Genomic DNA, 27,873 nt, shown 5'->3' on the forward strand with positions numbered 1-27,873 from the left:
AGCGTTGGTAGAATAAAAGTTTTAATGCTACTAACTCAAAACACATGTCTTTTTTTTTTTTTTTTTTAAGTAGGTTCCCTGCCCAGCATGGAACCCAGTGCAGGGCTTAAACTCACAACCCTGAGATTAAGACCTGAACTGAGAACAAAAGTTAGATGCTTAACCCACTGAGCCACCCAGGCACCCCCAGACATCTCTATCTTAATTAAACTAACAAATTAAATTAGTCTAAATACCAAATATGTTGCACCTGGGTCCACTTTAAAGTTCATCAAGTTGTTCCCCACTGCCAATTTTTACCTGGGGGAGCCGTAGGGATATGAAGTGTGCAGTTTCAGTCCAGGGAGAGATGCTGTTTGCTCCTTTGCTGGCAAAGGGTAGGAGGAGAAGGATCCAATAACACGAGAGGCATGGAGGCCAGGCATTATTACAAAAGAAGATGAGGCACTTTCTTCCTTCAATCCTGTTGTCCAAATTGACTCCAGTGAGTTACGAGACAGGCCAAAGGGGAATCCTCTGGGACTGAGGATGTTGATCCCTTAGTCAATTCCTACAAAACTAGGAGAGTACATTAACTAACTAGGAGCCCATTACCAAAATCCCCCTCAGCCCTGAATGGGTATCCCATCAAGAATACGGCTAGTTTCCGGGATTCCAAGTGGCAGGAGATGTCCTTCTTTCTCAACAACTCTGATACCTTTGTACTACCTGAGAAGGGGTGTCGACCTCCCTTTGCTCCCCCACTGCATCCTATGCTACAATAGATGCTGGTAAATGGACTGAAACACCATAGAGATTAGGGCTGCCTCTTTCCATTTTGGGGATTCTATATGTTTGGTGACCAAGAATCATACCCTTTGTAACCTTGGGTCTAGTATTAATGGATGGGGTAGAGGCCCTAGCCTTTGCCAAGAAAGGGCAGCTATTTTATATCATATGAAGCATCATATATCTAAGCTAGAAGTACTTTCAATCAGAGAGCGAGACCAATAATGCCAAACAAACCATAGGACAAATGAGAGACATCTATTAAAAAAAAGAAGTATGGAACTCTTGTCTAATCCAGGCAACTTTCTCATGGGCTTTAGCCATGATCTAGCGCCAAGGGAGTAGTCACCTATTGGTTGAGCGCCCCACCTGGGTAATAGCTCCAGCTGTGCTTTCCCTTTGGGAAGCACACAGTTAGCCATATCTTGGATTTCATGCTCAGTGAGAGATCATGCCAGGATACTTAGGAGGTAACCTTACACAGGAGTCTTAGAATGACCATCCTAATAACATTATGTGGCCATCCCATGCCTGAAGAGAATATATGCAGCAAAAGAATAGGAAAAATAAGGAGAATCTGTTTTCTTAGCTCAACACCGTTATGGCTGAGGTAATAGTGTCCAGTCAAGCATCAGGAGTCCACCCCTCCCTGTAGTGTAGCCACTGGCAAGAGGTTCTCTCTTGAGCACTCAGGCAGGACATGTTCGAAGGTTCATACTATTCAGGTCATCCCTGAAAAAGAAAAGGAACAGGTAAGAAACAAAGACCAGGAGTAAAGAAGACTTACCAAGTCACACTGACTCAGTTCACTCCATTGTCCCCATACGGGTCCCCATACGGGCCACCAAAAATGTGGGATTATGGAGCACAATGGCCAAGAAAGAATTCTTGAAACATTGTATGGTACAACTTAGAAAGTTTATCTAAGTAGCATGGGGACAGGACCCACAGCTCTAGGTCAGCATACTGGGCTAAAGGTGAACATTTTTCTGCTTCTATTTCCCAGCAGTAACACTCTGGTGGAGGATGTTGGTAATGGGGGAGGCATGCAGTGCAGAAAATAAATGAGAAATCTCTGTACCTTTCCTTCAATGTTGCTGTGAACCTAAACTTAAAAAAAAAAAAAAAAAAGTCTTTACAAATTTTTAAAACTTTTTAGTATAATTGCTTCCAGAATTAGTTGATATGGCTGAATAATGCTTTGAGCTATTCTATTTTCTACCTGTGTCTTCCCCTCTACCTTCTTACCTGAACACAGTTCTGTAGCAAGATAGGTGAAGTAGCTCTCACGAGATTTAACTGGCTTCTGTTTTCCAAAAAGCCTCAGCCCACTGAGGAAAAGAATATATAAGGGAAAAGGCTGAATGTTTGGGAGAGGCAGGAGAGAAGTCTGATAGCCACTTCAGACTAGAGATTTCAGCTCCTAGTGGAGGAAACCATCACACCTAACAGGAAGGGCTGCGTCGGTTTCTAGTGGGAGACTGGCTTCGAGGCCAACTCCATCATGGCCTTTTGTGACCCAGCATGACCAGGAAGTGGCAGAGAGCTTCCGGAGCCTACACAAAGAGTGGCAGCCTCAGCGGTGACAGTCAACTTGCCCCTACTTGGGTTTGTGGGCTGATTCGGCACTCTACAGAAGATAGTGTTGGCCTGGAAAGGTCGGACGGAAGACAACATCCAGATGCAGGAGTACATACTTAAAATCCATAAGCTTAGGCAGCCCGGGTGGCAGCAGTTTAGCGCCACCTTCAGCCCAGGGCCTGATCCTGGAGACCTGGGATCGAGTCCCATGTCAGGCTCCCTGCATAGAGCCTGCTTCTCCCTCTGCCTGTGTCTCTGCCTCTCTCTCTTTCTTTCTTTCTTTCTCTCTCTCTCTCTCTCTCCCCCTCTCATGAATAAATAAATATTTTTTAAAAAATCCATAAACTTAAAAATCTGAGGTGCTCAGGTGCTCGGCTACCCCCAAAGAGGAAGGGAGGGGGGAACATCAGCTGCTTTGCAGCTCTATATACTGGAGCCAGTATATAGAATATCAAACAAGGAAAAGGGAAAAGGAAAAGAAAAAAAGATGATAAACTTTGGTAGTTATTAACAGATTATATGAAGAGGAGGCAATAAAACATGAATTTTATGGCAATCTCTGGTGCTCGGGTCAGACTACCTGCTTACACATTCTCTGGCTCCAGCACCAGAAGAGAAGGCCTGAGTCACAGAGAAGAGCCTCTAGGCAAGCTAAAACACTTGCTGGTTTGGGGGTTGAATAGCTACAGACCTCAACAGCCCTCTGTTGTCTCCCATTACATTGTCCTCATTGGAATTATAATACAGACAACCTGTGATTTTCCAAAGCTGGAAGACACCTGTGGCTCATTTCTAGGACTTCAAAGAAAACACAGCAGCAACAGCTCCTGTGATTACAGTCCCAGTGTATTGAGGACAATGAGCCGGGAGGATTTCCTAATATTTCGTAGAAGTTCATTTCAGCTACAAAAAAGCACCTAACTATATGATACAGTAGAGCTCACAGACTCAGAGGGAATCTAGAAAAACCTCATTTTAGGAAGAAAAAAAATCTACCCACCATGTTGCCTTAATGCTGAATTTGACCCCAAATTTGATATTACTACCTAAAAATATATAAGCTACACAATTTCATTTTGGGGTGGGGGAAGGACAGAGCTAGAGGGAGAAGCAGACTCCCCGCTGAGCAGGGTGTCAGATGTGGGACTCGACCCCTGGACCCTGGTATCATGACCTGAGCCAAAGGCAGATGCCTAACCAATTAATCCATCCAAGCTCCCCAAGATTTCCTTCTTTTTATGGCTGAATAATATTCCATTATATATATATATATATATATTGCTATATCTCACAACTTCTTTATCCATTATCCATCAGTGGATATTTAGTTTGCAGCCATATCCTGGCTACTGTAAATAATGCTGCAGTGAACATGGGGGGAGGTGCAGATACCTTTTCAAATTGGTGTTTTTTTTTTTTGTTTTGTTTTCTTCAGATAGATACCCAGAAGAGGAACTGCTGGATCATATGCCACTAGCTTTTCTTAAATGCTCAATGTTAATCTTAAAATGTGTCTGTAACCTTAAATAAATTTGGACACCTCTTAATTTAGGCACTTAATATTCAGTTTCCTAGAACATTCTGTTTGTAATTGTTATGCCATCATCATATTTATTTTAATTATCCAAATATCTTGGGGTGCCTGGGTGGCTCAGTCAGTTAAGCATCAGCCTTCAGCTCAGGTCATGATCCCAGGGTCCTAGGATCCGGTTTCCTTTTGTTCTCTTTCAGGATGCCCTTAGTGTTCATTATAACCAGAATTCACCTTTTCTGAAAGTTTAGGCAGATTCGAAGACAAAAGCATACGGTATGATTTGTCCCATACCCTGTCTCATTGTTGAGATGATCCCACCAAATAAGTGTTAGAGACAGCGTTCAAAAAAAGGAAGAGATTGCCACCTCACCTATGGCATAACTTCAATACAATGGCTAACATTTATTGAGCACTTACTATGAACCAGGCACCGAACTAAGTCATTCATTCTCTCACTTAATCCTCACAACCACCCTATAAAAGAGTTACTATTTTTTAAACTTTTAAATGAAGCATAAAAAAACAAAACAAAACAAAACAGTGTCAGGGCACCTGGGTGGCTCAGTGGTTGAGCGTCTGCCTTCAGCTCAGGGCATGATCCCAGGGTCCTGGGATTGAGTTTTGCATCGGGCTTCCCTCAGGGGCCTGCTTCTCCCTCTGCCTTTGTCTCTTCCTTTCTCTCTGTCTCTCATGAATAAATAAAACCTTAAAAAAAATCTCTATTTTTATCCTTATTTTACAAAGGAAGGAACTAAACACTAGCAAGTTTAAATAACTCTCTCAAGCTACCCAGTGGGGTTTTCTGATTCCAAAGCAGGTGTCTCCACTGCTGGGCCGTGTGCTTTCATTTTCTTTCTCACCTTCTGTATTAGCTTCCTAGGGTTGCCATAACAAATTACCATAAATTTGATGACTTGAAACAGCAGAAATTTATTCTCTCAAAGCTTGGGAAGACAAAGTCCAAAACCAGGGTGATGGCAGGGTTGCATTCCCTGCGAAGTCTCTAGGAGAACCTGTCCTTGACCTTTCAGCTCCTGGTGGATCCAGGGCTTCCTTAGCTTGTGGCTGTGTGACTCCTGCTACAGCCTCTGCTCTACATGGCCTTGTCCCCTGTGTGTCTGTCTTCTCTTTTTCTGTCTCACATAAGGACACTTGTCATTGGATTTAGGATCAACCTCAGTAATTCAGGAAGATATTATCTCAAGATTCTTATTTACACCTGCAAAGACCCTTTTTCTGAATTTGGTCACATTTCACAGGTTCCAAGACACATCTTTTGGATGACCACTATTTAATCCACCATGTCTTTCTAATACAATCCCTGAACAACAACAACAAAAAAAACAATCCCTGAACATCCAGGCACCTGGGTGGCATGGTCCGTAAAGCAACCGACTCCTTCAGTCTCAGGGTCATGGGATTGAGTCCTGAGTTGGGCTCAGTCTGCTTGGGATTCTCTTTCTCTGTCTTCCCCTCTGCCTCCCCTCCCCCTCCACCCAGTGCTCTCTCTCAAGTAAATAAATAAATCTTTAAAAAAAAAAAAAGATCCCTGAACATTGTTCTTGTCACATAGACAGTGTTAAGGGCTTCACAGACTTATGAAAAACTAGATAATGAATCCCAGACATCTCACTTTCAGCAGAATATGCTGAGGCCCAAAACAGGTGCTTTGGTCAAGGTGACACAGTAAGTTCACAGCAGATTCAAGGCCACACTTAAACTTCCTAATGCTGCATCCAAAGGCCATTTCACATCATGAGAGGATGATTAATATATATCACTGTATGATTAAAAATGTTTTCATTTGTCAAACAGTCACAATTAGAAACAATAATGTCTTTGTGTGGCAAATTTCTCTCAGCTCTCAGGCCCAGGAAGGTTTTTTTCTTCCCCAGCTAGACTACAGTACACATACCTGTGAAAGCTACATAATTATCTCTATCGCTGGCTGGCTGCTAAAGTATTAGATCTGAATCTCAGAATCTGACCAATTTCCTTCTCCCCAGGCCAAATAAATTACTTTTCCTCAGATGGCCTTTGTATTAAAATTTTGAGTTACAGCTTCAAAATACAAGATACCAAATACCAAAGTGAACCAGGAGGCAGACCAATGTCTACCTAGAGAATAGGAGGATGCAGCCTAGAGAATAGTGTAGGGGGAGCTTTGAGAACTGGTAGGGGGTGTTAAGCTCTCACCGCTGGAGCAGGTGTGCAGGGCTGGGAGAGAATTCATGAGGGCTCCCTTTGTAAAGGTTTATGGGGGTGCCTTCAATACTGCCTCTCTCCCCCAGGGTCTGCCCCTCACCTCAAGGCTGGTGAGAAGAGCTCAGCTCGCCTACCCTGCCCAGAGGGATGGCGTGGCCTGGCATTTACCAAGTCCCGTGGAAATCTAAGAGGGGACTGCCAGCATGAGAATTGGCCTGCACTCTCAGAGTTGGGGGGTGCCGCAGAAGCACGTGTATCCCCAAGGATCAGATGAGCCAGGACAGGGTGGACTAAGGCCCTGCCCACTATGCCAACAGGCCTCTGATCGAAATGCTGGAAGTATCCTAACACTCTAAAGGCTGCAGAAAGAGTAAACAAGGAGCTGGAGGGGAGCACATCCCCTGGTCCAAGCAAACTGCAGATTAGAAGTCCCCAAGGATAGGGACACCTGGGTGGCTCAGTGGTTGAGTGTCTGCTTTGGCTCAGGGCGTGATCCGGGGTTCTGAGTCCCACATCGGGGACTTCTGCTTCTCCTCCCTCTGCCTGTGTCTCTGCCTCTCTCTGTGTCTCTCATGAATAAATAAATAAAATCTTTAAAAAAAAAAAAAAAAGAAGAGAGAGAGAGAGAGAAGTACCCAAGGCTAGATGCCAAGGAACCCAGGAAAGAACACCAAAGAGCTCCAAAGAGCTGCAGAAGAGCCTCCTGAAAAACAAGTCAGCTTCACAGATCACATGATCTCCCAGGCCCAGAGAATTCTAACTGGGCTTCCAGAACTTTCCCTCCCCTCCACCCTCTGTCCTAAGGCAGGAGAGATTAGAGACAGTGGGTAGCTAGGGGTGGGTGGGGTGGGTGGAGAGGAGGTAGTTTAGAAAGAAGCCAGCCCTGTACTTGCCCCAGGAATCAGCAACCCCCCTAGAGCAGGCCTTATCCAAGGGAGAGGGAGTAGCTTATAGTCTCAAGGGAAGTTGAAGCTTAGACAATGGGACTAATTTCTGAAAGGAGACTGTGTTTTGCAATTTAAAGGGGCCTCAGGACTTTGTGTACCAAACTGTGTGTATAGCCAACCAAAAAAGCCAGGCCTGTTGGTATTTTCAATCCAAGATCTTGGAAAGAACTTTCCTCACAGTTATTTATTTTAAAGGGCCCTTCCTCAAGGAACAGAATTTTAAAGTTGCTATGTAGTTGATAGGTTCCTGTTCAAATTATCACTCACATTGCGTTGAAAACAAAAGTCACCATCTCCGCCACCTATCCATGAACAATTGGAGATCTATTATTCTTAAACAAAAAGATGTTTGTTACAGTAGGACAATGTTGGCAGAGATGGGTCCCAGCTCGTGATGACTTCAACAGCCTGTCCCGTTCACTGGAGGACCTTGCCTCCCTGGTTTCACTGGACCTCGAGCCAGGAGGCTCGAGGAGAAAAACACAATCGACTCACTTTTGCATAGAGAGCAACTTAGCCATATCTTATTATATAAGCTTCTGACTTCCATACTCACAGGGTCAAATAATGTTTCCTATAAGGAGGGATAAAATGTTCCTTCTCTAAAACTAATTCCGGCATCAACTGAAGAGACACCATGGTTTTCACCCTGTACCCACTCGATGGCAACCAAAAGTGAGTCATGCATTTATAAAAAATAACCTACTGTGTTATGTGCATTTGTGCACATAACCTACTGTGGTGTGTGCATTTATAAAGATAACTGTAATTTTTCCCAAAATTACATAGCTGTCAAAACCATGAAACTCATATATATGGTGAGGCCATAACTGACTGCAGTTCAGCATTTCATTTCCTAACAGTTCTCAGAGAATTAGAAACTTCATATTCATGCACAACTTCTGAATTTCTGTTCATGCAGCCTACTCTATCCAGCTACAGGATTCATAAAAGGTAGTATTGCCAGATTAACGATCAGGTTACCAACAATGATTAGCTAACATTTCCAAAAGAACAAAGATCTGGATCTCATAAAACTGGGAAGCTTTCTGGTATTTAAAACTATTCACCTGAAGAATGTTCTGCTAAATAAGTCAGAGATGATTGACAGGATTATTTTTATAACTCAAATGATCTCAGCTTATAAAGAATTATGTGTTATTTGCAGTTGACAAGTTGGTTACCACAGGGGAAAAAACTACCTCCTGGAACTACTCCTAACTCTGGCTGTAATACCCCAGAATGTTTCAAATTCCCTCAGTAGTTATTAGAACATTTCAAAATATTTTCTCAGAAAAATCTTTTTTACTTCAGTTTTTAAAATACGTATGGAAAAGTTGTAACCATACAGTAAGTTGTAGGATGTAACTTTTTAACAATCCACACTGCATTTCAGATCAGTGCAATGCCTCTAGGTGGTAAGACCTGGGGGGACTGGAAAGATTATATTAACATTGGTCAAAGCATCTGTGGAATAATTCTTCAGAAACTATCTTTAAAGTTATTGTATGAACCAGACTAAAACCCAAAAACAAGCAGAATTGAAATAGGCACATTATTTCATTGGTCTATCTTATATATATATTTTTAAGATTTTATTTATTTATGCATGAAAGACACAGAGAGAGAGAGAGAGAGGCAGAGACACAGGCAGAGTTAGAAGCAAACTCCCTGTGGGGAGCCTGATGTGGGACTCGATCCCAGGACCCCGGGATCACGCCCTGAGCCAAAGGCAGCTGCTCAACCACTGAGCCACCCAGGCATCCCTATCTTATATTTCTTTTTAAAAAGAATTGAACAGGGATCCCTGGGTGGCGCAGCGGTTTGACGCCTGCCTTTGGCCCAGGGCGCGATCCTGGAGACCCGGGATCGAGTCCCACGTTGGGCTCCCGGTGCATGGAGCCTGCTTCTCCCTCTGCCTGTGTCTCTGCCTCTCTCTCTCTCACTGTGTGCCTATCATAAAAAAAAAAAATAAAATAAAATAAAAAAATAAAAAAATAAAAAGAATTGAACAAAGGGAAACTAGCCCTATCGGACTTTACGGCATACTAAACAACCTCTATATTAAAAGAACGAGTTACTGATACAAAAATAGACAAACAGACTAGTGGGATAAACCAGAGCTGACAGGAATGCAGATCCTTTTGGAGCAGAATGTGGCAAAACCTAATAAGACCACATAAGCACTTCTGTTTTGATCTAGTAGTCCTAGGAATTTACTCCAAGAGACACCTCCAACAATATAAAAATTCATACGCACAAGGCTATATGTCACAGCACATTTGCAGCTGTTGGTGTTTGCAAGACCCTAGAAACCACCTCAATGCCTATTCACAGGAGAGTGCTTGAATAGCCAAAGGTGGGCCTCTCTCGGGGGCCCTACTCAGCCCTATACAAGGGGAGGAAGCTCTTTACGAGCCTGGTACGCAGTGCATTCCAGAATATGCCACCATGTAGAAACAGCAGAGTTCAGAAGAATATCTACAGCACACTACTTTTCAGGAAAGAAGGAAAAGGATCTAGGAAGAGACCTGTCTCTTCTCAGCTGTGCCCAGAGAACCCCGGAAGTGTAGTTCAGAAGCTAGGCCGCAGGTCATCCATGGGGCAAGGGTGAAGAAGGAGGAAGAGAGTGGGGGATGGCAAATGCAGGCCGAGCCCTGTTTCTCCAAGGATGCCCTGCTGTGTAGTTGTGATGCTTGCACTGCCAATGTAGAGTTTTAAAAATACATTTACAGGGGTGCCCAGGTGGCCCAATGGGTTAAGTGTCAGCTCTTGGTTTTGGCTCAGGTCACGGTGTCAGGGTGGTGGGATGGGGCCACATCAGGCTCCGAGCTCAGCAGGGAACCTGCTTGGGAGTCTCTCTCTCTCTCCCCTTCTCCTTCGGCCCCTCCCCCACCATGCTCTCCTTCTCTCTAAAATAAATAAAACACCTCCAAAAGGGATCCCTGGGTGGCGCAGCAGTTTGGCGCCTGCCTTTGGCCCAGGGCGCGATCCTGGAGACCCGGGGCGAATCCCATGTCGGGCTCCCGGTGCATGGAGCCTGCTTCTCCCTCTGCCTGTGTCTCTCCCTCTCTCTCTCTCTCTCTCTCTCTGTGTGACTATCTTAAATTTAAAAAAATATAAATAAATTAATTAATTAAAAAAGAATGTTTAAAAAAAAACACCTCCAAAAAATACATGTACATAAAATATATCTTACAAATGCCATGGAAATAACAGTGATTCTTGAAAGAAGGCTAGTCACTCTATGAATGAGACAATGTCTGGACTTCTGATAAAGAAACGAGATAACGGAACCAATTTTGTTACTTACAAGAGAATGTTGAAAATTTCAATTTGAAGGAGTTGGAAATACAAAGAGCAAATTCGGCACAGTCCCTGCTTGAAGTGAGCTTATATGCACTAACTGTCTCATGGCAGAACCATGTTAATTAGCAGTTTGGAATGTTACTGAAATGTTCCCATCCCTGTTAGCAACCAGCCCTGACCTGTGCATGGATGAGCTGAAGTCCTCGCAGGTGCGGGGGTTGGGGGGAACCGCCTCGGAGAAGGGCCGTCTGTGTGCCCACACAGCCCCAGTCATCACAGGTTTCTGTCAGAAGCTTATTAAAAGAAACTTGTTACAAAACAGGTTAGTTCAGTTCAATTCCAAATACACACTCGCAAGGTGCTCACCTGTATCTGCTGAGTATCAACACGGTAAAGGTAAACTTTGTTTCATCTTTTCTTGATAAAGCTGTTTTACCCTTTTTCCCTTTTCAAGTGAGAAAATCTCCAGGATCATGAGATGGCTGGAGACCCAGGTATGATATAAAATCTGCTTTCTGAGAATATTTCTGATTATAAAAATAATGAAACATCTTATTTAAAAAAAAAACACATGGGTGCGGAAGTGCAGTAGAAAATGTAATAATCCTACCCTTCCGAAGTAACCACTGTTAATGGTATGTATGATATGTATAGAAATCTCCTCATTTGTGGACATTCACCAATAAGGCGAAAAATTAACTCAGGATAGAAAACTCATTGCCTCTCCCAGTCACCAAAGGATGCAGTTAATGGAGACTTGCATAGTAATGTCACTTTGTACTTAATGAACACGTGGCCTTATTAAAAGTTTTAAAATCCTTTCCTGTTATAAGTCGAGCAGACTCTGTGTTTTCTATGTATCTCTCTGTATTCTATGCATTTGCTGACATTGGATGTTGCAAAATTATTAGCCTTTATCACCTCTTTCTCATGAATGTATAATGTTCTCTTCTTCCAGAAGCTTTCTTTCTCCCCAGCAAGTACTTCTTCCTAGAATACATGCAGTACAGAGATCAGCTGAGGTACAAAAACCCCACTCCCCCGTCCCTTGAATTTTATTTATTTGCTTATTTATTTATTTATCCCTTGGATTTCAAAGTGCAATTCGTTTAAACTGCCTTCCACCTTCAGTTTCCAACACCTGGGAAAATTCTCAGGGGTTCCTCAAGACTTCTGAAAACTTCCCTGGATTTAGCTTGAAGTCCCCTTGGCCCCACACGTGATGTCTCTATGTCACCTCCCATGTCATCCCAGAAGACGGAGTTCAACCGTATTTCCAGTTTCCACGAGAAATTTCTTCCCACAAAGCAGGTTGTGGGGAAGTCCTTCCCAGAGTCTGGAGGATGGCCTGCCACAGGTCCTAGCATTCCACCACCTGCCCCGCCTCCCTCCGCCCTCCTCTTCCTTGGGAGCCCCCTTTCCCTGGCGCCAAAGTCTTCCCCTCAGCTATTCAGGAAGTCTCCTCTTTCTTGGGAGCCAATGGTTCCCAAAATTTGGAAAAGCCAGATTCTTCCCTTCAAGCTCTTAAACAGAGCTCGCTGCTTTTCGAGCCACTGAGAGGCTGGTCCTGAAGCTGCACCCCTCCGCCCCCTCACTGCCCACTGGCCTGTGGGCCCCGCCAGTCAGTGGCCCTCAGTGGAAGTGAGGCCCCGTCTCCAACCCTGTGCCCCGTAGACCCCAGAGTCTCCCAGGTCCCTCGTTATCCGGGCCTACAGCTTCTACCTGAACCTCTCAGGGTCGCCAGTACCACCCAGAAATGTGCTAGAAATGCAAACTCTCAGACCCTACCCCAGATCTATCACATCAGAAGCTAGGAGAAGGGGCTACTAGTTTGTTTTTAACAAGCCCTCCAGGGGTTTTGATGCTTGCTGAAGTTCAAGACTTCTGGCATTCACATCCAGGGTTTAAACCTACTCCTTATGGGCTTGTCAAATTATTTTGTGAATGAAGGAGCACCCCCCGCCCCAGGCATTTTCACACCAGCTACTGAGACAAGAAGTATGTCCCTCTCTCACTATATTTCATATCCATTATAATACATCTGCTTCTTGCTTTTCTCACTCTTCCTCTCTGATGGGACACTTTTCCTGCCTTGTGAGGGGACACAGAGGTGGAACCCGAGATGGAGCCATTCCTTTGACCACAGCCTGATTCACCGAGTCACCAAGCCACTCCAGGGTAACCTGAGTGGGTCCAGCCTGTGGGTGTCTGAAAGGTAGGGGATTCACAATGGGACACTTAGGTCCTCATGTGTAAGAGCGTGTGAGTATAAGATGTGCATTGAATTAACTAGCAAACACCAAACTCTAAGATGAGAGGTTGAAAGGCTAATATAAATTAGGAGCACTCCCACTAGCTAACAGGTAATTAACTTAAAGGCTTTGAGTTATTTGGGGGGAGCAGAGGAGATACAGGAAGTGAAGAGTACCCAGTCCCTACTCACTCTGCCCTGCAAGCTTATGGACCAGGTCAGAAAGAAATTCTCCCAAGAGGGGAGGGAGGCTTACAGCTTCTACCTGAACCTCTCAGGGTCTCCATTTTCTTCATCTTTCTCCATCTCTTCCATACATCCAAACGACAATGTCTTTTCCTTGAGATATAACTGACAAATAATATTGTGTAAGTGTAAGGTGTATAAAGTGATGATTTGACACATGTATATATTGCAAAATGATTACTGCAAAAAGGCTTAGTTAACAACATACATCACCTTACATAGTACTTTTTATTTTTCCTCTTTCAGACAAAAAAAAAAAAAAAGTTAATATCATCCATGCATATTGAGAATACAAATGAATTCCAGAGGATGGGGGTTATTTACAGCCCACATGCAAGCTCTGGCCTCATTTTATACCTTTAAGCATCTCTATCTTCTAGAAAGGCTCTCAGTTTTGCTTTCAGGATGCCACATGCTTTGATCTAACTCCTTCTCCCTGGCTATGTCTTCTCTTTTGGGAATCCTTTTCTATGCCTGTGTCTACATATTGATGTTCCTTTCTTGGGTCCCACTTCCCTTTCACTCCACATATTTCTCTCTGCTAACCACATTTATTGTCACAGCTTCAGTTACCATGGGTAGGCTGAGGGTTGGCTAATCCACAGCTTTAGTCTAGACTCCCATGTCTGCCCTAGAGCCCCATATTTTCCTGCTCATTGGACATCTATCTCTTCTTGGATGTCTTCTGGATACCTTAACATCAGTCCTAACTCACAGCCCTACCCCACATCCTAACTCTTTACCTACATTCCCCATCTCTGCAAATGGCACCATCACCCTCTAGTTGCCCAACACCTTGACCTCTACTCCTCACTTTACAAACCAGTGAACTACAAAGTCAAGAGTCAAATCCTGACCTCATGATTCAGGTCAATATGATTCCCTCTGGGATATCCTATGTAATGGGACTCCCCACCTAGAATTTTGCTCTCCTCCTCTCCACACAGACAGAGGGAGAAGCAGGCTCCATGCAGAGAGCCTGACGTGGGACTCATCCAGGGTCTCCAGGATCACGCCCTGGGCTGCAGGCGGCGCTAAACCACTGCACCACCGGGGCTGCCCTCCAATCTCTTTCTTATCATAGGACTCACAGAAAATGACAACTTTTGTACAACACACTGGGATAACCATTTGAGAATTCTGAAAGAAGCCACTAGGTTTTGTCTGTTATCCCAGAGGCTAAGGGGTTCATAATCTGGGCTCTCTTCAAAGCCATTCACACCACCCTGGGAGCCTCTGGACTAATTCCTTCACCCTGCTGCAGTAGAGGGGCTTTCCAATGCACAGACCTTACCAGGTCACTGTTCTCCTTAGACTCCTTCTGTGGCTTCCTGCCAGCTTGCATGGCTCTACAAGCTCCTCCCTCACCAGCCTCCTTCCTCCTTCTTGCTTTCTCCTCACATTCCCTTCCTCATGTCCCAGTCACACCAAAATGACTTGCAGTTGTTTTGGAGAGAGCTTTTGCTTCTAGATTTCCCTGCCCTTCCCACAGCAGCCTGTACTCCCCTAAGGCTGGCACTCACTACTGTCCAACATGGAAATTCACAGAGGGCAGAACTCTGACAAGAACCATGTCTGGCATTGAGTGAGAACCCAAACATTTCTTGAAGAGTGAGCAAAGGAATGAGTCAGCTTTTGTGATAAAGCACCAAACCAGGGGGTAGAAACTTGGGTCCCTGGTGTGCCTCCAGCCCACTGACCCACTCCAGATACTCCTGTCTGGGCCTCAGTCTTCTTGCCCATCAAGTGAGAGGACTGGTCTCTGAAATCCTCTTCAGGGTAAAGGCCTGTGTTCCCTGGGGCACTTTGGATCCCAGCAATTCTACAAAACGTTGTAACTCTTGATCTTTGCAAACAACTGGGGTTAAATTTGTAACAACTGCTATAAATTTCCTCACCAGCAGAAATTGAAAAGTAACTAAATGTAAACCAGTATATTTTTAATAATACTTTTTTTTTTTTTTTTAAGTAGGCTCCATGCCTAGCACAGAGCCCAGCAGGGGGCTTGCACTCATGACCCTGAGATCAAGACCCAAGCTGAGGGATTCCCTGGGTGGCGCAGCAGTTTAGCGCCTGCCTTTGGCCCAGGGCGTGATTCTGGAGACCCAGGATTGAATCCCACGTCAGGCTCCCGATGCATGGAGCCTGCTTCTCCCTCTGCCTATGTCTCTGCCTCTCTCACTGTGTGCCTATCATAAATAAATAAATAAAAAAAAAAAAAAAAAAAAAGACCCAAGCTGAGATCAAGAGTCAGATGTTCAACTCATGAGCCATCCAGGTGCCCCAATTTTTAATGATACTTTTTTTGAGTTCCACATTTGGGAAAGATAGCAAACTTGGCTTAACCCTACCCCCCTAGGCCCCATTCCTAGTGTTTAGTGTTTGGCTTGAGGAGGTAAGGTCATGACTGTGGAGGAGGGAAGGTTTCACAGTCCCTGTGCCTCCTTTCTTTTGGCTTTCATTCCCTTCTCCCTCCTCCACCTAGTTCACTTGGTTGGAGGAAGGAACAGATACACTGTTTCACGGCTGACTGTAAAATAAGGTCCAAGTGAAGGAGATGAAGATCTAAGTAACACAAGGTCCCCAACAGGCTCTTCAGCAAGTCCTTTTAAGATTATATTTTTTCCCAGACTATAGTCACCAAGCAAAAAGCTTTAGTCATCAGGAGGAAAATGGGTTGCATTCATGCTACACTTTATATGGCGCAGTGACTCCAAATGAAAATGAAGCTAATAAATGACCCAATTCAAGAAGAAAGAAAAGAAAGGTCAATCTTTCAAGGGAAGAGAAACTAAGCAACTCTGCCACTTTACGGGCCTTTCCTCCTGAAATTTGCTTTTAGTGTGTTTAAGGTTAAAATCAAGTCTCAAACCATATGAATTGCTCCTATAAGGGTTTCTGCTGGGTGGAAATACTACAGTTGAAAGACCTGGCTAATAAGTGCTAATCAGAATAATATTGGTCATCAAATGCTGAACCATTGAGTTATTGTTTTTTTAAAAAATATTTTATTTATTTATTCATGAGAGACACAGAGAGAAAGAGAGAGGTAGAGACACAGGCAGAGGGAGAAGCAGGCTCCACGCAGGGAGCCCGACGTGGGACTCGATCCCGGGACTCCAGGATCACGCCCTGGGCCGAAGGCAGGCGCTGAACCGCTGAGCCACCCAGGGATCCCACCATTGAGTTATTGTATCTATTATGGGCAGTCTGAGGCTTATGCTACGTGTTCTTGTTCATTTATATATTTGTTCTTTGAGAGAAGCTATTGCAATTCTAACCACATACGCATATGCACACACAGCCCCTCTGGAGTATAATCTAAATCTGCATCCTAATGATAGTTTTTATTTCTATAGTTCTTTTATGCTTTTTTAAAAAATATACTTATTTCCTTTCGGTGGTGGGGGGCAGCGCATGGGGCAGAGGGAGAAGAGAGCGGAGAATCTCAAGCAGACTCTGCTCAGTGCAGAACCCAACATGGGGCTCAGTCTCACAGTCAGAGATCATGATCTGAGCTGAAACCAAGAGTTGGACACTTAACCAACTGAGCTACCTAGGCGCCCCGAGTTCTTTTACTTTCATAGGCACGTATTATTTCACCTTCATTCACATTTGCTTCTTTAAAATTTTTCTAGGGGCGCCTGGGTGGCTCAGCAGTTGAGTGTCTGCCTTTGGCTCAGGGCGTGATTCCGGAATTCCTGGGATGGAGTCTCGCGTTGGGCTCCCTGCATGGGGCCTGCTTCTCCCTCTGCCTGTATCTGCCTCTCTCTTCTCTCTGTGTCTCTCATGAATAAATAAATAAAATGTTTAAAATAAATAAATAAAATCTTTAAAAAAATAAAAATTTTCTAATACACCAAATAGAGTAGTTGATAGAACTTGAGATTTGAATGGAGTGATAAGGAAGGAAGTGCAAATTAAAATATGTTCTTGCTTCAGCACCTTATCGTTTTGCATAATGTCCCCTGTAGATAAAATGATTTTTCTTCTGGCTTTACAGTGAGAAGTACCAGGGCCGTTTCGATAGGCCTGCCTCTTGAGAGTGGCTGCTTGCAGGAGAATGGGCCCAGAGCTCTGTTTCCCATGAGGTAGGGTCATCAGTCTCCTGGGTTTCCAGGGGTGGAACTGACTGACCCTAGAAAGAATGGAACAGTGGTTTTGGTCCAGCAGGGGTGAATGCCAGAACACAGCTTCCAATGTGGGGAATTTCCCTCATGGGTCCCACAGAGATGAGCCCTCTGGGTTGGCACCCTGGGAGCTAACCCCAAGCGAGGGCCTTCTTTGGCTAAGCCAAGTGCTGAGGGAAGGAGTGTCCTGCTTCAAAGGATCACTTAGTCCTATGCCCCACCTGGTTCCATGGGGCCAACAGATATTGTCTATAATAATGGAAGACCAGCCTCAAAAAGTGACACTAAATACCAGTGAGACACCATGGCCATAGTGGCCAGCCATACCGAGCAGACACGAGTGCTTTTCTAGGTGAGGTGACTGACATCCTTTTAAACAGGTCAGGCCCTGAGATTTTTTGGCAAATTGGGAGGGCAAAGATTTAGCTCGTCTTCAGATAGAGAGTTCTTTTAAGGTTTCAGGTTCTTCTTGCCTGTCACACTATAAACAACCTATTTGAACAGAAAAACTCTGTGATGACCCTAGCTGTAAGGCTGGAGGTGAGGGTGACATCAGAGAGGAAGCAGTCTGGAGTGACTTTTATCATATACCTCATTTTATCACAGGTAAATACCATTCTCTGTTTAAACGGGGGGAAAAGGACAAGGACTCTGGAGAGAACCCTGTGGCCACCTGAACCCTGGGGTGGCCAATTGGGGTCAACCAGAGGCCTTCACCTTCTCACCCTTTGGTAAGCTTCTTCACGGATCCGGTGATTAAGCCTCAAGGAAACCACTCACTGTAACAAAGACAGAAACACTGTAAACAGTAAAACTTGCCCTGAATTTCTGCTTGTTCTCTCTTCCTCTACCCTGTTTTGGAGGGGTTAATAGATCAATTATCATGATTTTGTTTGAAAGTAAGTAATTGTAATAATCATTTTAAAAGACATTTAAAAAAAAATCTCAGCTGGGTTCTTGGTCCTGTAGCTCTGAGGTGACTGTCCTCATGGAATTTAGAGCCTCATGGCAAAATAAGAATAATGCATGTGTATTTACTAGGAAATGGATTAATTCTATTTATTTTTTCATGTACTGAATACCTACAAATTGCAGGTATAAAAAGATGACTAAAGGTCTATGAAGATAAATAAGAATATGAGTTCTTTGAACCTGGGGAGAAAATTCCCAACTTCCAAATGGTTGTATTTCAGATGTTTTTTAAAAATGTTTGGAAGTCAAAATGTATTGTCCTACACTTGATCTTAACCAAAAGGCCGAGAAGGAATAAAATGTATTTTCCTACAGATGTGGCAAGAACTAGACAAATGAGGAAAGGAACATCATAAAAAAAAAGTGAGTAAGTTTTAGCACTGGTTGGGGTTAACAATTTCCTGTTATGGAATTTGAGAAAAAGAAAGGGAACAATGGAAGAGTGGGAGCCATTCTCAGGGCAGGTCATAAAGCACAGAAGAGCTTGATTACTTCCCAGAATAATGGTTTTGCATTGGGGCCAGGTAGCCAGCTCCTTCATCTGTTGTCACACAAAGGTCTTTTATACCTCAGATTTCTGTCCCTTGGTCATCACTGCATGCACAATCCAAAATCCCTGTTCTAATCTCCAATGTGATTAAACTTGATACAGGATCTCTTCTTTAGTCTCATACATTGCCCAGGAGCTTCATCTATGAACAACCTCCTCCTTTATCTTTGGCACAGTTACTTTCTCCTTTAGGATACAATAGAAATCTCACTTTTATAGAAAGAACCTTTTTGTCTCAGGCTAGAGGAATGTCTCTACCATCATATTTTTTTACTCTACTTAGAGAGAGGTAATCTCTATTTTTGTACATATTGCTTAGGCACTCCTTGTGCTTCTTCTATTCTATATGGCCTCAGAGTGCCCTTGAAAGTTTTTTTTGCATCCTGGAGCCATTTAAATTAGGTGAGCTTTCAAAGAAGACAGGATTTTTTTTAATGGAACCATTATTATGTTGAATTTTTTTTTCTAAAATTAACTTCATTTCAAAGGCAAGTATTAAAGGTTGTTTAGTGTCTCAAACTATCATTCATTATTTACTTATGATTAAAAATAATCTTTTAGTCTAAATACACTGTGGAGGGAGTGGATAGATCTATCCAAGGCTGCTATGAATAGATAACAATTATTATGAATTATAAGAATAGCATTTAGAAAAACCAATCATGCTAGTCATCACTCTATTTAATGGCAACACATTGGTTTATTTAACAGCTAATGGTTTCTTCATATTCCATCACACAAAACAATAAACGCTCATAAGTATATGCAGTGAGTGGATTCCTCATTAAATTGGATCCAAGGTTAATTAGGGACTCACTATGTGTAGTTATATTTACAGGAAAAAATCAAACGAGTAACTCCATCACTCCTGTCTATCCGTTGTTTGAGAGTATGAAGAAGCTGAAAACTACATAAAGGTTTACAAATGTACTTTAGTTTTAGTAATGAATAGCTGCTGACTTAACTTCGGATAAAACAAATCTTAGTTGGTGCTAAAGGACCAAGACCAGGGGTTTGACATCTACTCGATGCTCATTACACAGAGATTTTTTTTTTTTTTAATAGTCATTGTCCCTCTGAATTGTTGCTTCAGAAGTATGTGTCTGTGGTCAAGGGAAGCCAGCAGTGAAAAGCATGAAGGTGACTGAGAGATAAGTCCAAGTATACATCTTCTTGAATGAGTAGCCTTTGGTGTCTCCCTACATGAAGAACAAGTTATTTTGGTTCTTTTCATGTATGTGGAAATCCCATCTTATTTCACAAAGGGTTTAAGGCAAATCACCATCCCTAATCCCACAATTTAGAAACTGATTCTTGAGAAATCCATAAATGATGAAGGAAATCATCTATTAAAACAATTTTAAAAGTTGAACTATCTAGTATGTGACTGCCGTGTTCCCCCTTGGATACGATTCCCTCCCTCTAGTGTAGGTGGGACCTGTGATTTGCTTCTAATCAAAAGATTATGGCAAATGGGATGGGATGGCACTCCTGTGATTACATTAGGTTTATAAGATTCCAACTTGCTAGCAGTCTTGCTCTCGCTCTCCTGCTGGCTTTGAAGAAGCAAGCACCCATGTTGTGAACTGCCTGTGAAGGGACTCACATGGCAAGGATCTGCAGGTACCTTGTAGGAGGGCTGACAGCTTCAAGGAACTGAAGTCTGCCAACAATCTGTGAGCCTCAAAGTGGACCCTTTCGCAGTCAAACTGCAAAATGAGATTACAACCCCACCAATACCTTGGTTGGAGTCTGGTAAGACCCTGAAGCAGAGAACCCAGTTCAACAACACCTGGACTCTTGACCCACAGAAACTGAGATATAAACGTATGTTGTGTTTAAGGCTTCAAAAAACAAAAATAAATAAATAAACATTTAACTAGGAGTATTTTATTTTTCAGCAACTCTATATGCAGAAGGATTTTAAGTTCACCAATTCTCCCCTGCCGATTTCCTAAAAACCTTAAGGCCTACATTATCCAAGAGGAGGAAAGTTTTAAGAAAGGAAATCAAGGGCTCAGCGGTTTAGTGCCGCCTTCAGCCTGGAGCATGATACTGGAGACCTGGGATCAAGTCCCACATCGGGCTCCCTGCATGGAGCCTGCTTCTCCCTCTCCCTGTGTCTCTGCCTCTCTCTCTCTCTCTCTGTCTCTCATGAATAAATAAATAAGTCTTTAAAAAAATTTTTTTTAAAGAAAGGAAGTCAAAATGTCAAATATAGAAGGCAAGTTTAGCAGTAATATTTTAAGACATTAAGGAGACAGAACTTGCTAGGAGGGATTCTAGCAGACTGCAGTCTAACAGTGAGAAGACTGACCATGGTCATTCTTGGTAGCCGCCTTTTGCTATGTTTTTTCCTTTTTCTTTTCTTTCCTACTTCTATGTTCCAAAAAGGATGTTTGACACTTACACATATTACCTCATTAATCCTACCAGGAAAAAAAAATCCTACCAGGAGATAGAACGCTTTTTTATTTATTTTATTTTATTTTATTTTTTTAACAAACTAAGGCTTAGATTGATTAAGTAGTTTTTCTCATCTAGTAAACAAGGCAGAGGTAGGACTCAAACCCAGGCCTGCTGAACACAGATGCCCGTGTTCTTTCCACTACATTAAGACCTCAGGAGGAGAACAGAAAGTCTTAGTGTCTACAAATGCACAGGGCTTGGTAGACAGTCTCTACTTCCTTGGAAGCTACCTTTTTCTCTTTTTCTTCCTTCCTTTTCTCCCTTTTCTTCTTTCTTCCCTCCCTCCCTCCCTCCCTCCCTTCCTCTCTCTTTTCTTTCCTATCTATAAGCACTTTATAATGATTCTGCCTTCAAGCCAAGATTGTGTTGGAATAAGGATTGTTGAATGCAAAAGTCACTTCAAAAGGAATTTATAAGAGCACATATTTATAACTGAAACAGTATTTTCAAAATGACTAATATACATTATACCTTGCCTTTGTGAATGAATACATGAACATTAGTTACCATTGGATCCATCTGCTTTGAAGAGAAATTAGGAATACTAGCTTCTGACTTTCAAAACTAAATTCTGAAACAACATAATAGCCTTGTAAGATATGCTACACTATTGTCTTGAGAAAAGAGCATCTACAAATTTTTTATGTCCTCTATTAGTGTATCAAGGATCACACTTGGCCAGTTTTGTGACTAGGAGGTCCAGAGAGGAAGAGGAAGGACAAAATGGACCCCTTCCCACATCAGGGTTAAAAAAGCATCTCTGATGCTTCAGTCTGTATATCAACTTGCCTAGGGCGTGGGATATTCAGATATCCAGTTAAACATTATTTCTGAGTATGTCTGTGAGGATGTTTCCAGGAGAGAATTGGCATTTGAATCAGCAGCCTGAGTGAAGCCGACTGTCCTCCCCAATGTTGGTAGGCTTCATCCGGCCCACTGGGGGCCTGAATAGAACAAAAAGGGGAAGGAAGAATTTACCCTGCCTCATTGCTTGAGCTGCAACTTCAGTATTCTCCTGTGTTCAGACTGGGATTTATATAATTGGCTGCTGGTTCTCAGGCTTCAGGCTTGGACTAGAACTAAACTGTGGGCTTTCCAGAGCCTCCAGCTTGCAAGCAATGGATCATGGGACTTCTCCGCCTCCATAATCCTTTGAGCCAATACTTTTCTTTTTTTTTTTTCTTTTAAAGATTTTATTTATTTATTCATGAGAGACACAGAGAGAGGGAGAGAGGCAGAGACACAGGTAGAGAGAGAAGCAGGCTCCATGCAGGGAGCCTGACGTGGGACTCGATCCTGGGACTCCAGGATCATGCCCTGGGCTGAAGGCAGGCGCTCAACCGCTGAGCCACCCAGGGATCCCAAAAGGTCCTGTTATAATCAGCTTGAATATAAGCTCTATGAGAACAAAAACTTTCTCTCATTTTATTTACTACTGGCCGAGGGCCCAGGACAGAACCCAGCACATAGGAGGTGCTCAGGAAACACTGGTAACCTAATTAACTCATTATTGTGTGCCATGTTGAAAATCTTTTCTCAGCATGTCTTATGTTGAAGGCAGTAATTCTTTACGGCTTACTTAAAATTTTCCAAGTAATAGTTACATTTTGAAGGTACACATTAGGTATATAACAACCTTTATCACAATGATAGTTTCCACCCATTAAAAAGATGTTTTTACAGGGCTGTGTGCATGAATGTGCTTTCTGTAATCAAAATATGTCATCCTACAACTATAACAAAAATATAAATGTTCACATTTCAAATATCAAATAAGGTACTGAGAACAAAGTTATTAATATTGGTTTGGTCTACTATTATGTTATCTTTTGCCATTCAATTTGCCAAATATTTATGAAGCATAATTGTTAATAAGAGAAGTGAAATATTTGACATTGAACGCAGCCCTTCTAGTTGGGGAGCTAGGAAACCTGCACTCTTAGGAAAGAGCTAAGTAACAATACAGTGAATACGTGATGAAATGCTCCAATGAGCATTATCAATGGTGAATATTCTGGGAGCATGAAAGGCAAAGGTGAGGTCTTTGTGAACTACAAGAGACAAAGGAGGCTTCAGGAGGAAGTCAAGTCTGAGCTGGAACAGAAATAGCTCCACCTTGGCCCCTGCTTAGAGGGCCTGCTCTGGTCCTTCTTAAGACACATCCCACCACAAGAGTGAGGGGTCTGTAAGGAAATGTCCACCCTGAGCCTACATCCCCCATCTCTTCTGGACCATGTTCTGTCTACTAGGACCCCAGAATTCTGGTTAAAACACCCTGAGCCCACTTCCAGGGCCCACTCAGGTGCCTCTCCTGCTGGCAGCCACAGGCAGGTAAAGGACTGAGTAGAAGGTGAAAAAGCTGCAGGGTGTGCCAAGGGCCTGAGGCTGAGGACCAGGGGTAGCTGCTTCTTTATCACCACATTCTGGCATAGAACAAGAATTCTAAATTAGGACTCAACCTTCTAGGTTATTATGGAGGTCAATGGGGGAGAACACATCTTCTTTTTTTAAAAAATAAACTTACATTGATTTGTAACATTTACATAATTAGCCATGAGCAATATTGATTCACGTTTGTACTTTGGTTCCAGGCCTGACAAAGATTAGGGGCAAGTCTGACCAGGAAGAATGGGGAAGGTGTAGAAGAATTGGTATTTTAGGATATCAGAACATCTAGGAGAAGTGCTGAGTGAGCTCCATGTGAGACGTTAGAATGTATCTCTCATAGTACTCCGGAAGATGGATAGTAGATGGATGTTTTTCGATGAATAAGAAAAGCTCTTACCTGAATCTGTGTACACAGAAGTTAATAAATCATAAGCTCATATGACTTATGGTGATTCTATGGGCTATTTTCTTTCAATAAATTCCTTGTTGCTTAAATCAAACAGAGTACACTTCTGAATTGCAATTAAGACTGGTATAACAAAGGCCAGGGACGATATGCTCTATAATAACAAATTAAAAAACAAACACATAAACAAACAAAGCTGGCACCAAGCAAAATGCCTAGCAGAATTAGTAAGTAAATTGTGGTTTACTCATATACCAAAATACTATATAGGCATTAAAAGCCATGGAGTAAAAAAAAAAAAAAAAAAAAAAAAAAAAGCCATGGAATAGAAAATAATTTTATGACTTGGGAAACTGCTCATGAGGTAGGTGAAAAGAGCAAGATATAAAACTGTACATGGTATAATACCAAGTTTGTTTTTTAAAAATACACCATATGGGGATCCCTGGGTGGCTCAGTGGTTTGGCGCATGCCTTCAGCCCAGGGTGTGATCCTGGAGACCCAGGATTGAGTTCCACATCATGCTCCCTGCATGAAGCCTGCTTCTCCCTCTGCCTGTGTCTCTGCCTCTCTCTCTCTCTGTCTCTCATGAATAAATAAATTAAAAAAAAAATTAAAACACACCATTTGCATACCGAAAAGCCTGAAAAAATACATCATAATGGTAACAATAATTATTTGTTTGGTGGATTATAGAAGTTTATTTTCCCTTATTTCCATATTTTATAGGTTGAATGCATATTACAATTATAAACAACTGTTATAGTGGAGTCTTTTTTTTTTAAGATTTTATTTATTTATTTATTTATTTATTTATTTATTTATTTATTTATTTATGACAGACACACAGAGAGGGAGAGAGAGAGGCAGAGACACAGGCAGAGGGAGAAGCAGGCTCCATACAGGGAGCCTGATGTGGGACTCGATCCCAGGTCTCCAGGATCTGGCCCTGGGCTGAAGGCGGCGCTAAACCGCTGAGCCACCCGGGCTGCCCATAAATGACTGTTATAAACACATATACCCACATGCACATACACCTAAGATATGGGGAAAGGATATAAAAAGCAAAACTAAGAGTTAGCACCAGAAAATTCCATTCTAGTATGGTGATGAAATGTGTATTTTCTGTAGTTCCATATGAGAATGTGTTACAATGAAAATGTAGAAGAGCAAGAGGGTAAACCCTTAACAGTAAGGAGAACAGGTAAAGATGTAAAATCCTAGAAGGGAGGTGTCAAGTGATTTCAGGAAAATGAACAGCAGATAGGAGCAGGCTGAGCAGAGTGGAGGATGCCCACAAGTACAAAAGACTGGAGTAGTGGAAAGCTGAAGAGGCTCCAGACCAGAAGTGAGGGGGCAGATGGATGAGAAAGGGTGTGAAAACAAGGATAAACTGAAGGTTAACAATTGGCCCCTTAAACTGTGCTCTCTACCCTTATGTGCATACAAAACAATTGACATTTATCTTGAGGGCCAAAAAAGGAAAAGAAAAACAAATGGGCTCTAGCCAAAGAAAATGATCCGCTTAGCACTAAGGCTTCCTCTCTCCCATTTGGAAATGTTGAGGATGTCAGTCTGATGATCAGCATCCTGTCCACACACCGTAAAGCAAAGTCTGCAGTCAATAAGAACTCAAGAAAGTATGCAGAATTCTGAGTCTTGTCAGCTTAAGGAAAGCCTCTTGGGGAAAAGGACCTACAATGCAACAGCAGAGAAAACTCACATTAACTGCCTGGCCTAATCAAACTGATCCTCCATTCTTAAAGAGGAACAGAAAGCCAAGGATTGCTGCACAAATGAAGACCAGTGGCAAGGAAGCTGAGGATCAAGCTAAGCAAAACACCTGACCACAGAAAAAGCAATGCAATTCAGGGAACAGATGGTGGGGTAAATATCCTTCAAATTAATATTTAGAGAGATTTAAGAAGCCAGTAACCCATGAAACAAGAATAGATTGCAAAGGAATATTCAGGAACACAAATGAAGCTACTGAAAATGGAAAAAAAAAAAAAAAAAAGGTTGCCAAGGTTAAAAAAGATATTCATAGAAGGACTAAGATAAAGTAAAACAAATAAACAAACAAAAACCCTCTTAGAATGTTGAGCAAAAAAAGGCAAAGGGATGAAAAGTAGCAACCAAGTTTCAGCATTTATGTTCCAAAAAAGAGAAGAGAGAAAATGGAGAAGAAATTATCAAAAAAAGTACAGAATATTTCCAAGACCTGAAGGAAGACATGACTCTGCCATATGTGATAAAATAAGCAAGATTCATGTTAGATATATCATCATCAAGTTTCAGAACACCTAATATAAAGCGATCATTAAAAGGCTCAGAGAGGAAAGGAGGATAAACAGACTACCAATAAAGCAATGAGAATCCAATTGTCATGAAAATTATCAGCAGTAATATTAGGTGTCAGAAGACAATGAAATAATTATTTTAACACTCTGAGAATTCTAGATTTGAATGCAGAATTCTATACCTTGTCAAATGTTCGTGAAGGTAAAAATAAAGATATTTTTAGATGTGCAAAGACTTCAAAAATTTACCTCCATGAGCCATTTCCGAGGGAAGTTACCTGAAGATAAGTATCTATAAAACAAAAGGAATAAATAAGAAAGAGAAAACCAAGGGATTCGATAAAGGAATTGATCAATTCCTGGCTTACCACTTGCAGAGAATCTACATTACAGCAGACAGTGGAAGACTCTGGAAGGGATGCCTTGGGAGTAAAAAGGAGAGAATATTAATCCCATCACACTACTTTGCTCTGTAGTGAGCAACATGTTCATAGTAATGTAACCTTATTCATTACTTTTCAACTTTTAGAATCAATCCAGAGTCAACACAGGTAAAACAATTATGGTTACAGAATAAGATGAAAAATAAATTGAACAGTTTACAGTAACATAGCAAATAGCTATAAAAAAAATAGCAATAGCAAAAAAAAAAAAAAAAAAAAAAAGAGTGGAAACAACCAAAATGTCCATCAGTTGAGACAGACCAATAAAATGAGCTATATCCACACATTGGGATATTGTTCAATCATAAAAAGGAATGAGATACTGATACATGCTAAAACATGGGTGACCCTCAAAAACATTATGCTAAGGTAAGAAAGTCACAAAAGACCATATATTGGGGCAGCCCCGGTGGCGCAGAGGTTTAGCGCCGCCTGCAGCCCGGGGCATGATCCTGGTGACCCTGGATTGAGTCCCACGTCGGGCTCTCTGCATGGAGCCTGTGTCTCTGCCTCTCACTCTCTCTCTGCATCTCTATGAATAAATAAATAAAATCTTAAAAAAAAAAGACCATATATTGTATGACTCCATTTATCTGAAGTGCGTAGGAGAGGTAAATCTATAAAGACAGAAAGCAGATAAGTAGTTGTGCGTGGTTGGAGGAGTTGTGGGGAAATGAGAAGTGGCTGCTGATGGGAACAGGACTTCTTTTTGGAGTAATGGACATGTTCTGAAATTAGATTATGGTGATGGCTGTACAACTCTGTTGTGCATTAAAACCATTGAATTCTACACTTCAAATGCATGGACTTCATAGCATACAAATTATATCTCAATCAAAAAAAATTTTTTTAAAGCAAATCTAACAAAAGTTGGGAGGTGGAAGAGGGGCACAGGGGTGAAAAGAAGAGTTGAAGTGATAATACTCTCATCTTACATACCAGGGGCTTAAGAGATAATGTTGTAAACTTACAGAATAAGGAATGGGTGGGGGGTTTAATGAACAAAGTATAAAGGTAACCATTAGAGGAATTCAAAAATAATTTATCAAAATTGGGAAGAGAATGAGAAAAATGAAAGGGGAAGGTGTTGGTGAGCTACGTTTTTGTCTTTCATATTAGGGGTAGCATGTGCTATTTAACGTTGATAAAATAAAAAGTAGACACATATGCATCTTATTTAAAGTGTTGGGGGGCAACCCTGGTATCAATAAAAGGTAGTTTTGGGGAATGGGAGTGGGGGAGAGAGGAAGACTGGTATCTTGCGACAAATAACTTTTGTGCTGCGTTTTTGTTTTGAACCACAAGCTGATAGTGCTTTAAAGCAAAAAAGAAAACAAAATAAGACTATGATTATAAAATTAGGAGAATATTCAC

At 42.1% G+C, this 27,873-nt stretch overlaps 2 long non-coding RNA genes across 2 annotated transcripts; one reads left to right on the top strand and one right to left on the bottom strand.

The window, feature by feature from the left end:
* Positions 1–81: 81 nt before the first annotated feature.
* On the bottom strand, positions 82–26,621 carry LOC106558222. Its single transcript, XR_005383931.1, has 8 exons — positions 26,425–26,621; positions 26,306–26,348; positions 12,861–12,946; positions 11,266–11,334; positions 10,524–10,637; positions 2,017–2,099; positions 1,850–1,873; positions 82–1,500 (listed from the first exon to the last, which is right to left on the bottom strand). It is a non-coding gene; the product is annotated as an uncharacterized LOC106558222 (long non-coding RNA).
* Positions 10,355–16,526, top strand: LOC119867514. Its single transcript, XR_005383932.1, has 4 exons — positions 10,355–10,838; positions 11,303–11,366; positions 12,453–12,559; positions 16,480–16,526. It is a non-coding gene; the product is annotated as an uncharacterized LOC119867514 (long non-coding RNA).
* Positions 26,622–27,873: the final 1,252 nt, after the last annotated feature.

This window comes from Canis lupus, chromosome 34 (assembly GCF_011100685.1).
Source record: "Canis lupus familiaris isolate Mischka breed German Shepherd chromosome 34, alternate assembly UU_Cfam_GSD_1.0, whole genome shotgun sequence".
Lineage (NCBI taxonomy): Eukaryota > Metazoa > Chordata > Mammalia > Carnivora > Canidae > Canis > Canis lupus.